Below are 20351 nucleotides of genomic sequence, written 5' to 3' on the forward strand. Positions count from 1 at the left end.
TGGAGGAGCGAATTTTTTATTAAGTTGGAGGCTAATTTCCAGAATTTGCTAAGTGTTTGGAGGCTGGTGGAAAGCGAAGTTCTTTGAAGGTTGATTGAGGCATAATTCATCCAAAGGAAGACCAGAAATTCAGTCCTTATCCAGCGAATTTTGATCTCCTTTTCTTCATTTTCCAAGGTTGATAGTTAAGCTTTCAAAGAAGAGGTATGAAGAATCAATTTTTTTGAAGTTCTTATTCAAGACTTATTTTGATTTCATAGCAATCTTTTAAAAATCAAGTCTTGTAAAATCTGATTTCATTCATAATTAATTTGAAAGTTTATAATTCTTGGATTTATCATGTCATTTTCAAATTAATGTCTAAATTATTCCCTTGAAAGGTCTTAGATCCTATGCTTTAAGATATTATGCTCAAGGACTAATTTTAAGTTTTTGTGTAGGCATCAAATGACGACCCCCAAAGCCGGAGGATCTACTACTCGCCAGGCTCTCATCAAGGAAGATCAGAGGAATGACGAATTGGAGACCAAGATCATGTCCAAGTGGAGTAATGTCGGAGACACCAACCTAGGAAACTTCAATGTGAGGAAGTTTCGCGAGGCCCCTTACATCGGAAAGCCATCACCTATTGCAAAGAAGATAATTGAGAGTGGCATCATCAAAGCTGCAGGTTTTCCTCCCGCAGTCAAGTGTCATGAGTTGATGATTGAGTGCGCCCGGCACTATGATTCACACTCAAGGACGATCATGGCCGATGATGGAACTATCTTAGCCTATCTTTCAGAGGAAGCTATAAGTGAGATTTTTCATCTCCTGGAACATAGAAACATGGTCTACAAAAGTCTAGAAGGAGCTAGGTCGATCTATGAGGATGATCCTGATTCCTGCCTGAACTTCATCAACAAGAATTGGCTACTCAAGAGCAGACCTCGCCTGAACAAGATTCCAAATACACTGCACAGAATCAACTTCCAAGAAGAGTTCAAGGATTTGATAACCTTGCTTAATCGGGTCATAGGTGCTTCTCAAGCTTTCTTCTTTGATAAATGGATGTTCTTCTTCATACAACTGATTGTCCAAGGAAAGGGAATGCTCAATTGGGCTAGAATCATTAGCAACAGTCTGGACATGCAATTGAGAAGACTAAGGCCTACCAAGTCATTCCACATGAGTTCATATGTTGTATACGCCTGGATCAGAGGTTTTGAGTATGCAGGACTACCTCACAGGGGAGTTGTTGGAAGAGGACCCGGAGAAATAAGAGTTTGTGATTCTTATGTTCAACTACATCATCCGCCCAGAAGTGACTACAAGCTAGTCAATGACACCTTCACGATGAATATTACCAGGATATTGCAAGGTGGGATTCACAATCGACTGTCTATGGACGCACAAGAGCTTGTGAAGAAGCATGGTGCATGGTTCATTCAGTTTCCAAAATTCACATACATCAGAGTTCATGGGTGTCCTTCACCTCCCTACATGTTGCCAAGATATCTAACAGACAGGATAGTACTACTTGAGGTGACTAGACAGTTGGCAGCGTATGCGAAGGCATCCAGACACAAGCATGGAAATGGGATTCCCGTGCCCATCATACTAGGGAACTTAGTTGAAGTGTGTCCTAATACTCAAGCCACGGAAGATGCAGAGAAGGAATTATCTCTATAATCATTCACATCCTTTGCCTCGAGAGAGAATTTTGACCCTCATGGTCATATAGAAGAAACGGTTGGGAAGAAGTACAGGCATGAATCTCAGGTGGAGGACTTTTGGATGAATGTCCAAGATGATGTCGAGGTCAAAAGAAAGATGCATTCCAGGTTGCCTTTGGATCTCATCGGGAAATGCAAAATCTATAGAGTAGCCGATCAAGCCCAAGATAATGGTAGATACCTCCAGTCATCCTATGAGAAAGAAGACAAAGAAGTGAAGATAGATTGGAATGAGCCCGAGGTTTTAGACCTAAGAGCTTTGATGGCTCCCGTTTTATCTTGCACTCGCAGATGGGTGGATGTACAGCATCAAAAGTTAAAGGAGTAGAATGTATCTATGACATTCACCTTGGAAGCAAGACCAGAAGAAGGAGAGGCAAGTGTGAGTGAGAATACTTCTCATTCCAAGGGTTCAAAGAGGAAAGAAGGACTTGAGAAGAGAGAACCTTCCAAGAAGAAGCAGAAAACAAATCCTGATCGCCCACCAAGCACATCTTCTAGGCATGAAAAGGAAGCAAGTCAAGGGGAAGATCAAAGGCAGATATTATATGAAATTGATGAGTCTATGGAATCCGTGGTACAGAATGATAAACAAGGGAAAGGACAGACACCCCAACATTCATCAAGTCAATCTCCCCAAGTTGGTGCTAATGAGCAACATGAAGAAAAGAATGATGATGAAGCAACATCTCCTTTCCGGGAAGATAGACCTCTACCTAAAGAAATACAAGTGAGGGAAACAAGATCTGCCATTCCTGATTGGCTGAAAGAGAGGCTGACGAGGGTAGTTGTGGTTGAAGAGGAAGAAGATGTATTTGACTTGGAAAGCCTTATAGGAAATTCTCATGAAGTAATAGAGACGAAGAAGGCCACGAAGATGTCTAAGGTAATTAGAGATGAGACAAGATCCCAAAAAGTGCAGATAGCTACACCAGTAGTGGACAAATATGAGGATGAGATTCTAGTGGAAGAATACGATCTAGAAACATTTGATCTTGGTCCACTTACCACCGAGCAGGCTATGGAAGAAGCAACTGATTCACTGAAAACACTCAAAGACAAACTCAAAGAGGAAGTGGAAAAGAATAAGAGGCTTGAAAAGGAGGTCAGCGCTTGGAGGAATTATTTTAGCCATCTTAACCAGCCTTTGAGACGACAGGATCCAGCAATATCTCCTTTACATGCACTTCCTCTTGAATTAATAAGTGAGGCAGAAAGGGCAAAGAACCTAGTTCAACTCATGAGTTCTTGGATTGATGAATCTCACAAGGTAGCCGTTGAATTTGCAACAAGAATGACGAAGACAGTTCATCGAGCTATCCAGGTCCTTGAGATTATCCATAATCTAATGATAACTGTAGCTGCATTCACCCACATTAGAAATGTTATCATCCCGATCTTACAAGTGATAAGAGAAACACCAAGACAAATTCTGACGCAAGAAAAGATAATGGATGGAGGAACCCATAGCCTCCTGCAGTGGTTAGCTCTGCTCCAGATGAAGGAAGTCCTTTTTGAAGACGTCAACACCAAATGCAGCCAAGTTGAAGGCATCATCCATCCAATTCAAGACAAGGTGTTTGAGGTGTTGTGTACCATCCTTGATAGGCGGATCGAGATCGAGACAGATGTGGAAATACAAGAGTTGGAGGATAAAATCAAGGTCATCTTTTGCAAGGAAGAGAATATCATCACAGAAAAGCAACGAGATCAAATGTATATTACTATGTTCCTGATTGAGAAGACCAAAGAACTTGAACCTGGATGGGAGACGACTCTTCTCACTGCTTTTGATCAAGTCCTTCACTTGGAAGAACGAATGAAGAATCTTCCTGAGATTCCCATTGCTGAGATTGAGGGAATTGTGTCCAGATTCATTGAATATGCTAGAAAAGAGCATAGGAAAGGGAGCAAAGTTCTAGATGAAAAGTTGTTATAGGATGATGTGGCAACTTAATTCCTATTGGTCTATGTCTCCTCGGTATTTGTGCCAATTTTTTATTGGCTATGGATTAATAATGTTTATCTAAATGGGGACTTTTTTGTAACAAACCCTAATTAGGGTTTAGGTGTCAAAATCTTAGCCGTTGATCTTCTTTTGATCCAGGCCATTCATTGTATTTGAGGATGCTATATAAGCCCTCACTCATTTCATTTTAAAGAGTTAGAGAGAGTTTAGAGAAAAGAAGAAAGTTAGAAAGTTGGAGGGAAATAAGTTATTGTTGTAGCAAAATTGAGTAGTGAAGAGAGAAATTTGAACAATTGTTGTCCATTTGGTTATGAGATCAATAAAATATTGAAGTTATGGTATTTTATTGCAATACTTGTGGCTATCTTCATGATTGTTTATCTTCTCGAATCACTTTCAATTGAAATAGCATTTAAATTTTAAGTGTGAAGGGCGAATTGTTGTGCTTGATCTTTGATAAGATTCACATTCCAAACCACTAGCTTCTTACTGATTGTAAGAACGCCTTGTGTGGTCAACTGGAAACATTGAGATTGATTAAGAATTCAATCATCATTAAAAGTATTGATATGTATCTCCTTGATGATTTGAAAGTTATTGAATCCCCTTAGAAGATCGCATCAATTCCAGTAGAGTTGTAATCTCTTGGTGTTACTGAAATTGGTAGAATCTTATCAAGTCTAGCCTTCATTGAGTCATTCTTAGGATTAGTTTAAGTATCTCTTCCTTGAAACCCTTATCTTTTGATATTTTTGAAAATCTGTCGGCATTAGGAAAATCCTGTTCCCTCATTTGAAAGGAAGTAGTACAGACAAGCTTTCTCTGAAAGTACGTAAGGCCCCTTGAAGAAATAGCAAACACAACGACCAGTGGTGCTTATCCACAAGTAGAGATCCTACAGAGCAGAACCTTGAAGTCATCCCGATTGATCCTTTTGCGACATCTTCAGCATTCGGAGACTTTATTCAAGAGAGGATAAGATACCTCTGGGTATTTTATTCTGTGTTTGGTCGTGTACAAAATACACATCAACAAAACCCTAATTAGGGTTTTGTTCTAGAAGATCAGCCATTTTATCAGTAGCCATGCTCTCAGATTTCAGAAATGAGGTTTCTAAGTGCAAAAAGCAGGGTAGAAACCCTTTCTGTTCAAATGAACCAACAAGGTATCAGCATGACATGAACACTATTGAAGGGTTCGAATATGGCACATTGAAAATTTCGCCTAAGTTGGAGAAGTAAAAATGGTAGATGTTCAGACAAGTTCAACAAGGCTCAAGGGTAGAATGACAGACGATCAATTAAAATTGGCTAAGGATGTCAAATGTGGAAGAAGTTTGAGCAAGATCAATTAAAAAGTTGTCCAAGGAAAATTATCCAAAATGTGTTAAAACTCCTACCAAGAGTTAACTAATCCTTGGTAAGAGTTATTAACTCCTGCCAAGAGTTAACTAATCCATGGTAAGAGTTGTTAACTCCTGCCTAAGGTTAAGCTTATTCATGCACTAAAAATGTCTAACAATTTTCAAAGAGCATCTCATGTCCACGAAAAATTGCCCGACAGATGGCAAACTCCTACCAAGGGTCAACTAACTCATGGCGAAGGTTAACAAACCCCTGCTCAAGGTTAAACAAACAAGAAACCAAGGCATGAAAATGGTTAAGTACGTGCAATTTTTACCATGTCCAACACTTTCAAAGTCCGCCTTAAAATTATGGCATGAAATAAAGATGGCAAAGATTCATCCAAGGCACAAACAAACATGTCAAATAATTTTCAAAGCCCCCCTTATCCATCACACTTTCAAAATACGCCTAGGCAATTTGACCATGGCATAAGGAAGATGTGCAAAGTTTGCCAAAGCTTGAGAAAGAATGAAGGGCCCACTTGGGCGAAAGATGACATGGCAAAGAAAGATGATATGGCATTCCAAAAGGATTGAAGATGATGACTTGGCAAAGAAAGCAATAAAGCAATGTGACATGTCTTCCTAAAATTCAAACTTCTAGAAGGAGATTTAAAGCAAACAAAACTTTCTAAAATTTGATGGAAGCCTCCAAGGAGAAATTCGAACTTCTAGAAGGAAGAATAAAGCATTAAAACTTCCTAAAATTACTTCCTTGTGTGACAAGCAAGAGGATAAGATAAAGCTTCTAGAAGCAACTCAAGAAACTATAAAGACAAGGTTTTAACATCACTTCTCTTTGCCAAATCCAAGAAGCAAGTTCGAACTTTTCCAAGGGAGATCAAAGTGAGCAGCTTTCAAGCATAAAAGATTATCAGATTCATGCCAAAATCTGATCATATTATCGGATTACCTTTGCAAAAGTAAAGCAAATTCAAGGGTTTGAAGAAAAAATTCGAATTCTTCAAAGGAAGCAGCTCCAAAATCCAATTTTCAGAAGAAAATGGATGAGAAATAAAGCAAAATCAAGGGTTTGAAGGAAATAAGTTCGATATTCTCCTCAAATTCGCCATTGATAACAGTTTAAAGGTGTAAATTCTGCCCTGATCATCTCCAAAAGGAGGAAGAAGGCAGATCCAAGGGTTTGGAGAGGATAATCAGAAAGTTCAAGTTCACCATTAACAAGGTTTGCTGATAAAATAATGAAGTTGCTGATAAAATTCTGAGTCAACCATTAATTATCCTTGAATCCACCTTGGGAGTGAAAGAAAATCCTTCAAATCTGCACTTCACCTTGTCCAGAAGACTACCAAATTAGCCCTTGATAAGAAAGCAAGATAAATCTAGTGGAAGATTCATTCAAGATCATCATACACAACAGATTAAGGGTTTGCTAAATATTCTAAGTTCTTAATCGTCTCCAAATCCGCCTTGGAAGAGAAAGATTGATTAATACACATGTGATGATCTTCCAAGTATGATACAAACCTGTAAATGTATTCAAATCTATGTTCAAATGCTCAAAGGTATATTTATTTGTCTTTAAATTCTTATTGTATATATATATATATTGCTTCAATGAAAATTGTTGATTATACTTTCTTTTGTGCAGGTGGCTGTGATAGAACATTAATAAATTTCGATATCTTATCACTCATCCATCGATTGGTATATATATCATGATATTGTTTGATCAAGTGTTAACTTGATCGGACATGTCTTTTAGACATGGCCGATCAAGGTAAACTTGATCGTGCCTCTTGATAACAAATATGATCATACCGATATGAATCGATGTTAGCGCATAACACATACCAATCGGTTTAATATAGATAATGCCCGATACTATCGGTGCTTAAATACCTTTTGTTATCCAACCTGATACCAATCGGGATGTTAGGAGTATTGACATTGTTGCATGGTTATTATACACGATAACCCGATCAAATCTAATACGATCTCTTCATGATCATGAATGGTAATTAAGCAGGAGTATATCAATATGATCATGAGGTCGATCATTCGAGAAAATACATATCGGTATATGCAGACCGATCATGAAATGTATTTGCAATTACAAGAAATCTGAATGAAGATTACAAAGAATATATATAAATGAAGTCTATCATTATTCATCGATGAGATAGATGATTGAATGAGAGACTTCATTTATCTCTCATTCAATCATTTCTCTTAACGAAGCTATCATGTTTCAACAAAACCTGTCCAAAGCTTGTAAATTCTGCCAAGGAGAAGACATTCAAAGTTGAAATATGTCTCACAAAACGTGGCGAGACATAATCCAAATCCACCTAGGGTTGAACAAATAAAGCATCACATGAAGATGGAATGAACTTTGCCAAAAAGATGTGACAGAAAGACAAACTGTCTGATTCATCCTGAAATTCACCATGGACAGCAAACACAACTCCCAAAATTCACCAAGTATGAGAAAAATAGTTCATGACAAAAGAGACGCATGATTATCCAAGCTCACCAAGACATGATGGATGAAGATTCACCTAAAGATGATTGACCAAAAGTTCTTCCAAGATCAGATCCAAGACAATACAAGATAATATGTCTTAGCATATTACAAGAATATATTCCAAGCCTTCCAAGTTTGTTTTTAAGAAATGAAAAATGGACCGAAATCTGTCCAAAGATGTGGAAAGTCTGCCCGAAGAAAGTCATCCAAAATTTGCTAAGGAATGAGACATGTCCAAGGTCTTGTCCAACTAAATCAAGCACATCCAAAAAGAAATTTGTCAAAGACATGTGACTATCCAAACTTTCCATTGCCATGAAGCATACCAAGACATCAAGACTGAGACAAAATTGTCCGAACTTTTCAAACCCTAAGACATGAAGAAATTGTCCAAACCCTTGCAAATTTATTCCAATTATCCAGGCATAAATGGAATATGTGAAGATACCTAGCCAAAGACATGAAATTTGAGGACAAATTTGTCATGACAAGAGGATACAATTCTGATCACAACTCACATGAAATCAGACCAGCAAGTTGGAAAAAGATTTTTATTTTCAAAAATTACAATTTTTAACACTTCAAAAATTTTCAAAATTCAAAGTTTCTAGAAAGTTCTAGAAGATTCTTGGATAAAATCGAATTTTTAAGAGAGGAAATAAAACTTTCCATTTTGAAAAGATTAAAACAAAAAAACAAAAAACAAAAAAATTATTTAAAAAAATATAAAAATAAAACAAATCAAAAACTTCTGAATTAAAAAACCCTAGACTCTATATATTTTCGACCGATTCACTTTCACAATTCATTATTCAGGTTGAAAATTTTGAAGAGTTTTGAAGAGAAGTTTTCTCTTAAAGTTCTGAAGAATTATCCAGAAGTAAAAAATTTTAAGTGTTAGAGGTCAAGAAATCATGAACTTTCTCTGATTATAGGGCAGATTTTCAGAATCAGAGGTAAATTTCAGTCATAAAGAGGATTCAAAACCTCAATTTGACTGAATTTCCACACCCTTCTGTCTTAATCTTATCAATTTTTTGGCCAAACCCTTCACTTTCAATTTGCTTTTATAGAAAAATCTAACCCTTTTTCAGGCTGAAAGTGAAAATTTTAGGAAGGAGAATTAAAAATCAGAATTAAATTCTAGAAATAATGTTAAGTTTCATGTGTTTTGGAAATAGCAATGAAGTTCGCCAGCAAGGGAGTGCAACGGGAATCTAAAATCAAATCCAAATGGAAGAATATCACCGACACAGATCTCGGGCATGTTGATATGGAAGAGTTCAAGAAAAGGGACACATTCCTACACCGATTGCTCACAAGATGATGCAGAATGAATTGTCCAAGCAGTTGGGTTTCCAAGGAATGTACTGAATTAATAGTCGAATGTGCTTTGCACTATAAAGTACAGTTGAGAGAAATTATTGCACCAGATGGAAGAGTCTTGGCTAAGCTTCCAAAACTGTCCATCCAAGAGACCTTTGGCATACCGAAGCACAGTAAAACCACCTATAAGACTAAGGAGCAGGACCAAAGAGTCTATAACAATCAGTCGGAACTCTATGCTGCGAATGTGAATAAGTTTTGGCTGGAGAAGAAGAAACCTCAAGGAAAAGTACCTAAGTATTTGTTGCATCCATTCTTCAAGGAAGAATATGGAGATCTCGTCCTACTGCTGAATCGAATAATGGGCAGCTCTAAGGGTCAATTGTTCAAAACATGGATGTATTATTTCATGGACGAGATCACTGCAGGAACCAAGTTGTTCAACTAGTCATGTATAATCAGTGACAATCTTCATGAGCAGTTGATCAATTTGGATAGGATGAAGGCATTCCACATGAGTTCATACATAATCTAAATATTGGCTGCAACCTACAGATATTCAGGACTGATTTGTAAGGGCATAGTAGGGAGTGGTGAGAATGAGTTCAAGTCATATGATTGTTATCCTCAACTTCAGCTTAAGGATAAGAATTTCCGAGCCCATGACGCATTCCTGATGTACGTCACCAAAACCCTGCAAGGAGGTACTCACAACAAACTTTCTCATGAATCAAAAAGTTTAATCAACAAGTAGGGATCCTGGTTTATCCAGTTTCCAAAGTTCACCTATATCAGAATCCAAGGTTTCACTAGCCGTCCTTACCGATTGCCAATTTACCCAACCAACAGGATGGTCCTGCTAGAAGTTCTCAGACAATTGGAGACATATCAGAGCTTCAAAAGAATAAGGCAAAAGGCAGTTGTATCATTTCCATTCTTTATTGGAAATATGGAAGAATCTTGTTTGGCACAGGCAACTAAAAGTGTCAGGCTAGAGATGCAGTGGTACCCTTTTATCTTCTACCAATCCAGAGCTAATTTTGATCCTCGCCACAACATCAGATCAACAAAGGAGGAAAGATTCAGACATATAGAGGATATAGAAGACTATTGGGCAAATGTGGAAGATGAATTTGATATCCGAAAAAGAATGTGTTCCAAGTTGTCAATAAATTTCATCAGGATGACCGGACCTTTCATTGTGCCTAATCAACTGGAAGATGACGGAGAACATACTCAGCCCGGCTTCGATGAGCATGCACCCCTTCCTCATATCAAATGGTCAGACCCAGATCATGCAGCCTTAACCATCCTAATGAGACCAATCATGAAATATACCATGTGGTGGGTTGGTCAGCAATGTCAAAGGTTGAATAAGAAAAATGTAACTTTGACCTATAACCTAATGGGAGTAATGAAAGGATATTCTTTGAATGAAGAAACAACTCTAGGTGTCGGACCAAGCGAGAATGCTAAAAGGAAAGGGAAAGAAATCGAAAAATGAAAAATCCGCTCAAAAGAAGCAAAGGGTAGAGCCATCTTGTTCAGCCACATCAAGGAATGAGAAATACATATTAACTGTTGATGAGTCATTGGTTGAAATAGAAATTCCTTCTCCAGTCCATAGAGAAAATGCAGAACTAGTCCATCAAGAGGATGAATAGCAATCATCACCTACTGGCACAGAAATCCTAGAATTTGAGCATGATACAGATATTGAAGCAGAAGGAGAGTTTCAAGAAGGAATGATTTCCGCTCTCCAGGGAATTGCACGTGACCAAGAAACAAAAGATGACCAAGAAGTGGAAGGCATTGAGCAGCCTATTGTTCCTGCATGGCTGAGGGAGAGATTAAAAATGAACACAAAAGCAGTGGAAGAGCCAAAAGAGGATGACATGGCTGATTTCTTAGCCAGATTAGAACAAACTGCTACGAAGAAGTCGGCCAAAAGATTTTCTACCATCCAAAGAGATGAGACAGGCAATCGTACAATACAGATTGCAGTGCCTAAAGTAGATAAGGCAAAAGGAGACATTGATCCACACGAGTATGAAATTACCACCTTTGACCTGGGACCAACTACAAAGGCCCAAGCAAAGGAAGATCTGGACAATTCAGTTGCATCCATAAAGACTTAGTTGGATGAAGAAACAGAGAAGAAGCAAGAATACAAGAAAGAAGTGGAATGTGTAAAATCCCTGACTAAGTTTGACTACAAACGAATTATATTTCTGTAAAAAACCTCTATCTAGGTTTGAATGCAATTAATTATTCTGTAAAATGTTTGACTAAATATGATTGCAAATAAATATCCATTTCCAGAGTGAATTAACCATCTATATACTGAGGGTCTGTGTATTTTCTGTGCAGTTTCTAATTGTTGTTCATGTCTGTCTCCAATTCTCACTGTACAATTCCGTTAATTATCTTGGGGTTTTATGTCTAATACTTCAAAAATATTGAATACGAATACTTCAGAAATATTGAATACGAAGAAGGCAACAGTGATATTAAATACAGGAAGTCTAATATTCCAAACATCGCCAAACTACATTCATTATCCTTGAAAGCATTCAAAACAATGCACCTGATGGTTTTCGTGTTGCTGTTGGCGTCTGGCTCACATACTGAGGGTGTTCAATGATGCTCCACTCTCACCGTTAGCTTCCTGGTTTTTCTGTACAATTCTCCATGTATGTCTGTTATGGGTAATGTCTCTGTTCTCCTTGAAACTGCCCAAATCGGCCCGCACTTCGTAATGACTTTTGGAACTATAAAATGCCTCTGCTAATTCACTATTCACTGCTGAGCCTGTGTAAGTGCTTCCAGAACCCCCCACCAGTTGGCGATGACTTCCGTTACCTATCGCGTCCAGAGTCACTCCCTCATGCACCTCCATCTTTCGTGAACAGCGGAGGAATGGTTTGTTTAATACCCGATATCGGGTTTGATATAGACGATTCGTTAATGCTCCTCCATCGCATGCCTTGTCATTGAATACCGAGCACCCCACGGCACAGCATGCCTTTGCTACGAGTTCTTGCTTCCAATAGGCTAGATGAGCTGGCAAAAGGAATTATTCTCCTGTCGAATGCCTTATGGACTTTCTCTCTTCCTTCCGATATATTCCATGCATTCTTCATCTGTGCGAGACCTTATGTAAGGATTGAAGGATGTGAGATTCCCATAAGAAAATCCCGTAAGAGCCCAACTGCTGCTCGTGATTAACAAAATTAATCAACAATGAATAGTTAGCTTTAATTAAGCTTTATTGGAAAAACATTTAACTATTTAACTATTTTTATAATATATTAGTCAATATAAGAACTAATATAGAATAAGAAAAATTAAATTATTTCATAATTATAAATTTATTTCAAAATTAATACTAATTAGTATTAATTTTGATGGGACATCACAGTTTCCGCTGCCTCGTGTTGCTTGCCCTCAAGCAACTCCAAAACGCGTTCATTCTCCCAGGTGGCATCATCTTGAGGTAAGTTTTTCCATTTAATGAGATATTCCCAGATAGTTTGGTTTCGTAGTTGCCTGTCTCGTGTGTCTAGGATGACTTCTGGAATCATTTCACGTTTCCCTTCATCGTTTAACGGAGGTAAATCTTCGGAGACAGACACCTGTTGCCCCAAGGCTTTCTTGAGACAAGATACATGAAATACATTGTGTATCCTGCAATCCAATGGTAAATCAAGTTCATAAGCTACTCCACCAACTTTCCGAACTATCTGATAAGGACCATAGAATTGGGGTTTTAACTTTTCAGATCCACTACGTTTGAGAGAAGATTGCAGATAAGGTTGTAACTTGAGAAATACCAAATCACCAACGTCAAAATGGCGTTCAACACATTTTTTATCTGCGTAGAGTTTCTGTTGATTCTAAGCACATTGCAGATTTTCCTTAAGTGTCGACAAAATTTCTTGGTTTTCTTGAAGCCAATCACGAGATTTTGGTACATTACTTTGCTCAAAAACAAGGTCCAAGAAAGAGGAAACATCATAGCCATATAATGCTTTGAAGGGTGACATACCAATTGACATATGGAAGGTAGTATTATAGCAATATTCACCCAAATACAACCACCGTACCCAAGCCTTCTGGTGACCAGCGACAGTTACGTAGGTAACCTTCAATCCATTTGTTCACTATTTCTGTCTATCCATCGGATTGTGGATGATAGCTGGTGCTATGATTCAACTTTGTACCTGTTAACCTGAAGAGCTCCCCCCAAAATATGCTCAAGAATCTGTTGTCTCTATCATTGATTATAGTCTTTGGCAAACCATGTAATCGGAAAACCTCTCTGAAAAATAGCTCTGCAACCTGTACTGTTGTAAATTCTGTAGTGATAGAAAAAAAGTGAGCAAATTTAGTTAATCTATCAACCACGACAAATATACAATCTTTACCTTGGGATTTCGATAAACCTGTGATAAAATCCATGGATATACTTTCCCATTTCTGATTGGGTATAGGTAGTGGTTGTAATAAACCGGCAAGATACGTTTGTTCCACTTTATTTTGCTGGCAGGTGGTGCATTCCTTGACATAGCAGAGGACATCGTTTTTTAAGCCTTTCCACGTGAACCTTTCTCTGACTTGACGATATGTTTTGAAGTACCCAGGATGCCCTGCTAGAGGAATATCATGCATAGATTGAAGGATTTTTTCTTTTAACTTCGATCCTGGAGTTAAATAAATCTTGTCCTTGTAATAGATAGCATCATTAACAATTTTGTATTTATCATCCTGTATATTACCATCTAGCAATTCACAAGTAAAAGAATCCTTGGAATACTCGACCAACAATAAAGATTTCCAATTAGCCGTTACAACAGATAAAGCATTGATTTCAGGTCTTCTAGATAAAGCATCGGCAACTACATTATTTTTACCTTTGACATATTCAATCTCAAAGTCATACGCTTGAATTTTACTAACCCATTTCTGTTGCCTGTCATTTAAATCTTTTTGACCCAAGAAATATCTCAAACTATTATGGTCAGTTTTCACCACAAATCTACTACCAACCAAATACTGCCTAAATTTTGTTAGTGCATGCATGATTGCCAACATTTCTTTATCATAGATGGAATATAATTTCTCAAGTTGATTAAGTTTCCTGCTTTCATAAACTATAGGGTGTTTGTTTTGCATTAAAACTGCCCTTATTCCATCACCAGAAGCATCACATTCTAACACAAAAGGTTGATTAAAATCTGGAAGAGCAAGTACTGGACAAGAACTCATTACCTCTTTAAGATTCTCAAATACCTGTTGAGCTCCCTCAGTCCATCTGAATGCCCCCTTTTTGGTAAGATCTGTCAAGGGTGCCCCAAGCTATGAAAAACCTTTAACAAATCTCCTGTAATAACTGCATAACCCAAAGAAACCCCTTAGTTCCGTAAGGTTCCAAGGTGGTGGCCAATCCAAAATGGCTTTTATCTTTTCTTGATGAACCTGCACCCCTGTTGCACTAATCATATGCCCTAAATACAAGATTTCAGTCATTCCAAATTCACATTTAGACGCCTTTGCATACAGAGATTGTGATTCCATAATATCCAGGATTATATCAATATGTTTCAAGTGTTCTTCCCAAGTTTTGCTATAAATCAGTATATCATCAAAAAATACTAACAAAAATTTTCTTAACTGTTTGTTAAAAATATGGTTCATACAAGACTGAAATGTTGCCCGAGCATTGGTTAGACCAAATGGCATTACCAGGAATTTGTAGTGACCATAATGACAACGGAAAGCAGTTTTATGAATGTCTTGTTCTCTTAACTTAATCTGATGATACCCTGATCTCAAATCAATTTTAGAAAAATAAATAACACCATGCAATTCATCCAACAATTCATCAATTCGAGGAATTGGATACCTGTTTTTGATTGTTTTTTTGTTAAGAGCTCTGTAATCAATACACATTCAAAGTGTTTCATCCTTCTTTTTGACCAACACTATAGATGAAGCAAAAGGACTAGAACTAGGTCTGATAGGTCCGATATCTAGTAACTCCTTAATTGCTTTTTCTATTTCATCTCTAAATGTTTTAGGGTGTCTATAAGGGGTAGTAATCACTGGTTTAGCCCCTTCTTCTAATTCAATAGTATGTTCAAAACCTCCATCAGGTGGGACTCCTAGAGGAATATCACTAAAAACCACATGATGTGCATCTAATACTGTTAACAAATCATTTCCATAGGATTTAGATTCAAAACCTGATACCTTATTGGAGATTAAACATTGTGTTAACCATGCCACATCTCCATGTCGGAAGATAGCTTCCATTCTCTTCGCACTGACGATCCTGGGGCCACTGTTAGACATACCGCGAAGGACGACCTTCTTATCTTCAATTTTAAAAGAGAATTCCATTCTTTTAAAACTCTGTGTATATTCATCTAATGTTTCCATCCACTGTATGCCCAAGATAACATTAGTGTCAGCCAGATCAATCACATAGAAATCATCAGTAACAGTGTAATTGGCAAGAGTAATATTCAGTTTAGGAACTTTATGAGTGCTAGACAAATTAGTTCCACCTACTACTCTAACATCAAATCCCTCATGTTTTTCTATCTGCAAACCACATTTTTCTACGAGTGCTGCATCTATAAAATTGTGAGTAGAACCGCTATCAAGCATAACAATTCCCCGTTGTCCATTCAAAACTCCTCTAACCCTGAAAATATTATAATGAGGGGTTCCTATCATGGATGCTATGACTCCTTCTCCTTGTTTAGTACCTGTTTCTGACTCAATAGTCTGATGTGTTCGTTCTATGTTAGGATCAACATTTTCTTCATCCTCACTATCAGACATAACCTCAATATAATGAATTTTCCCCTTCCCTAAACATCTGTGCCCCGGCTGCAATGCTTCTCTACAACTGAAACAGAGTTTTTTCCTTCTGAGTTCTTCTCTTTCCTCCTTATCTATCTTGTTTCTAGGGAATTCATCTTTGTTGCGAGGTTGTTTGTCTTTTTCCGGTTTAGGGGGTGGTCCTTTGTTAAAAAAATTTCCTTTTGAAGATGGTTCTAATTCTCTTGCCTTTTTGACAGCTGTTTGTAAAGTAAGGGGGTTTAAGGATTTAACCCACCCTTTGAGGGAATCAGACAATTCATCTATAAATATCACAATCTTGTGCCTTTCAGAAATTTCAGTGACTAAAACTGCCAATTTTTCAAATTCAGAGATATATTGTTCCACAGTTCCCGTTTGCTTAAGTTGAGTCAGATCCTTAAGGTGTAGTTCAGGATCCTTAGAATCAAACCTATCAATAAGTTTCTCAGTAAACTCAACATAAGTGCCTATCAAATTGTGGCCCAAAGTTATTTGCACATGATGCCACCATTCATGTGCTATACCATCAAGGTGTAATGCAGCATATTTAATTGCCTCCTCTTCCAACATAGGGTTTAATTGGAAGTAGGTATCTAATTTTTGCACCCAAGCCCGAGCAATTGTTTTACTTGTTCCGTCAAAATACGGAATGGACATTTTTCCAATTTTCCTTTGCAATTCACTGTTATTCCCTCGCTGTCCTCGTGGCCTATGTTTCATTCTGACATCTAAATATTCTCTAAAGGTCATTGTTGATCGGAATTCTTCACCGGAATCTAACCAATCCTGATGTATTTCTGCCTGTATTTCTCTTATTGTTGGTTCATTTTCTAGTGGCTGGTTTCTAGCAGTCAATGTGGGCATAAATGGTCTAGCTGTTCTTGATCTCGTTGGCTGATTATTAACTGATTGTTCATCTCTATTCCCATTGTTTTGATGTTGATTATTTTGTCTTCCATTATTTTGATGTTGATTAATATTATTAGCCATAAACTAGGTCATCAAGTTGGTCATTCTATTAACATTATCCTGCATATCTTGCTCACTTCTGATCAATGCAGCTAATAAATCCCTATTGTTATCCGGGTCTCCCATGTTGGTTTCAAAAATAAATTCCTCGTTTGTTTCTGTGTGGCTATCCTCAATTTCAAATGGAATTGATGAACTATTCTATGCTAAAGGAGAGTTTGTAAACCTGTTTTGATGGGCCCTAGTACTTTGGAAATTATAATTTCCTTTGTGCATAATCAACTGTGTAATAAATTTTCATGCAATCTTGATACCCTACAGGTTGGCAAGACACAAAAGCTCTAATACCACTGTAAAATCCCTGACTAAGTTTGACTGCAAACAAATTATATTTCTGTAAAAAACCTCTATCTAGGTTTGAATGCAATTAATTATTCTGTAAAATGTCTGACTAAATATGATTGCAAATAAATATCCATTTCCAGAGTGAATTAACCATCTATATACTGAGGGTCTGTGTATTTTCTGTGCAGTTTCTAATTGTTGTTCATGTCTGTCTCCAATTCTCACTGTACAATTCCGTTAATTATCTTGGGGTTTTATGTCTAATACTTCAGAAATATTGAATACGAATACTTCAGAAATATTGAATACGAAGAAGGCAACAGTGATATTAAATACAGGAAGTCTAATATTCCAAACATCGCCAAACTACATTCATTATCCTTGAAAGCATTCAAAACAATGCACCTGATGGTTTTCGTGTTGCTGTTGGCATCTAGCTCACATACTGAGGGTGTTCGATGATGCTCCACTCCCACCGTTAGCTTCCTGGTTTTTCTGTACAATTCTTCGTGTATGTCTTTTACGGGCAATGTCTCTGTTCTCCTTGAAACTGCCCAAATCGGCCCGCACTTCGTAATGACTTTTGGAACTATAAAATGCCTCTGCTAATTCGTTGTTCACTGCTGAGCCTGCGTAAGTGCTTCCAGAACCCCCCACCAGTTGGCGATGACTTTCGTTACCTATCGCGTCCAGAGTCACTCCCTCGTGCACCTCCGTCTTCCGTGAACAGTCGAGGAATGGTTTGTTTAATACCCGATATTGGGTTTGATATAGACGGTTCGTTAATGCTCCTCCGTCGCATGCCTTGTCATTGAATACCGAGCACCCCACTACACAGCGTGCCTTTGCTGCGAGTTCTTGCTTCCAATAGGCCAAATGAGCTGGCGAAAGGAATTATTCTCTCGTCGAATGCCTTACAGACTTTCTCTCTTCCTTTCGATATATTCCGTGCATTCTTCATCTGTGCGAGACCTTATGTAAGGATTGAAGGATGTGAGATTCCCGTAAGAAAATCCTGTAAGAGCCCAACTGCTGCTCATGATTAACAAAATTAATCAACAATGAATAGTTAGCTTTAATTAAGCTTTATTGGAAAAACATTTAACTATTTAACTATTTTTATAATATATTAGTCAATATAAGAACTAATATAGAATAAGAAAAGTTAAATTATTTCATAATTATAAATTTATTTCAAAATTAATACTAATTAGTATTAATTTTGACGGGACATCACAGAACGTCTAAGAGATTATATTTGGCACTTGACGACCAAGCCACTCAATCAAGCAAATCGAAAAACTCTCTTACTTTTGGATTCATGGCAAGTAGCCACACATTCTGAAGAAGATACAATAACAGCCAGAGAAACTAGAGATAGGATGTAAAGTACAAAAGAAGTAGTCAAGTTTATGGAAGCAATATCAGCAGCATATGAGCAGACTTCCTCTTTACTTTCCTGGATCATGAAGATGGCAGAAGTGTGGGCTGATTTCCAAGATGTCCAAGAAAGAATTATTTCATGCCTTTGAGAACTCAAAGGAATCTCATCCCAAGAGTTGGTTAATTATAATATAATTGAAGCAGGGGCTGCTTATGATTTCCACAATTGGCTCTGGACATTGGTTGCACGGAATGAAGTCTTGGAAAAGGTGCAGATTGATGCTGATAAAATAGAGGAGCAGATAAGGGCCATTCGGGATAAAACTTGACTTATAGTTGCAGAAATACTTGAGAAAGAAACAATCCGAGAGAGACATATGCAGTTGGAGAATTTGAAGATCAAAATACAGGACATCTGCTTTGCCATCTCAGGGCCGGTCTTGAAGAGCCACCTGGCTAAAATATTGAATCTCCTTTCCATCAGGGATGTCTTTCAGAAGCAACAAGTAGATTGGGAATTCACCTTGCTCTTTGTGCAGGTGACTTAGAAGGATTGGAATTCAAAGTCAACCTATTGTCACTTGTCACAATGGAGGAAGTGGACCGAATTATGTCCAAGTTCAATGAATATCAAAAGAAAGGGATACAATCTTGAAAAATACCAACTCGCGACACTTGTCTCCTTTGTAATTGATCTTTGATATTATTTTGGGAAACTCTATCTATGGTTGGGTTGTTTATATCTCAGCCGTTGATCTTAGATCGATCTCAACCATTCATTTTTCTTTCAAAACTCTATATAAACCCCCATTTTCTTATTTCATTGTGTTGTGGAGAGTTTTATGAAATTGTTGCACAGAGCTATTTGAGTAATAAAATATTCATTATCAGTATTGTTTTAAAATCTTTTTATTGCTAAATGGTTGCATGGTTACATACTCCCTTCAACAAATAGATTAGATTTGCTTAAGTAATTTGTTTCAAGTTGTTAGATGAATGATAGATTTGATAGTTTAGATAGGCGAAATCTCGCTCATACTTTTGTTGAATGAATGATTTTCGTTTAAAGTGCAAAGTTAGTCTGAGCTTTTATATGGATGTTTAACTTCTACTTAGAATAATATTGTTCAATTGTTGATATTATTCGAAAGTGTGAAAATTATAAGCACAACCTTAGAAGATTGCACCCGCTCTGTGTAGTTGTCCAAGCGTGACGAAACAGAGTGTCGTTACTAGGTTTCACCTAGCCTATACCGTCTCTTGAGTTCATAGGAATAGCTTAGAAGTAGTATAGAATCCCTAAACCTTCATCCTTTTTTATTTTTTTTTAAGTCCTAAGCCAGAAAATCCAAAAACATAGAGCATAAATTGTTAAAGCTGCCTAAGTTCAACCTGTGACTGATACTAGTTAACAAACATAAGTCCCCCTTGAGATTTTCAGCACACATTACCCAAGCAGCTATCCCACTAAAGTCACTCGTTCGCACATATACACCTTGGAATTGCCTTGTGGTCTTCTCGCAATCTTGGCACAAGTAGAGATTTTGTTCAAGAGAGGATAGAATATCCTTGTGGTACTTTATTCTAAGTGTTCGGATGATGATAAAACGTACACCAACAGGATCTTATTCCTAGTACCACTGCAAAAATCTAAGTTTTACTTTTTACTAGATGAAAAACAAAATAGAGACTCCCAACAGTGCAGATAAAGTTATATGTGCGTGTCTCAAAGGAATGAGAGCTTAAAATGACAATTGATAAAGCCAAGAATAGTTGAAATCCATATTTACTTTATAACAATTCAATTTATATTTTGTTTTTATATTGCCAAGTATGTTTATACATGGGTGAGAAAAGAGGAATGAGAACCATTAACAGAAG

At 37.4% G+C, this 20351-nt stretch overlaps 1 protein-coding gene across 3 annotated transcripts in view; it reads right to left on the reverse strand.

The window, feature by feature from the left end:
• Window positions 1-20351, reverse strand: part of LOC131053051 (inorganic pyrophosphatase TTM1) — a 123121-nt gene that overhangs the window by 70570 nt on the left and 32200 nt on the right. The window lies entirely within an intron of this gene.

The sequence above is a fragment of the Cryptomeria japonica genome, chromosome 9 (assembly GCF_030272615.1).
Source record: "Cryptomeria japonica chromosome 9, Sugi_1.0, whole genome shotgun sequence".
Lineage (NCBI taxonomy): Eukaryota > Viridiplantae > Streptophyta > Pinopsida > Cupressales > Cupressaceae > Cryptomeria > Cryptomeria japonica.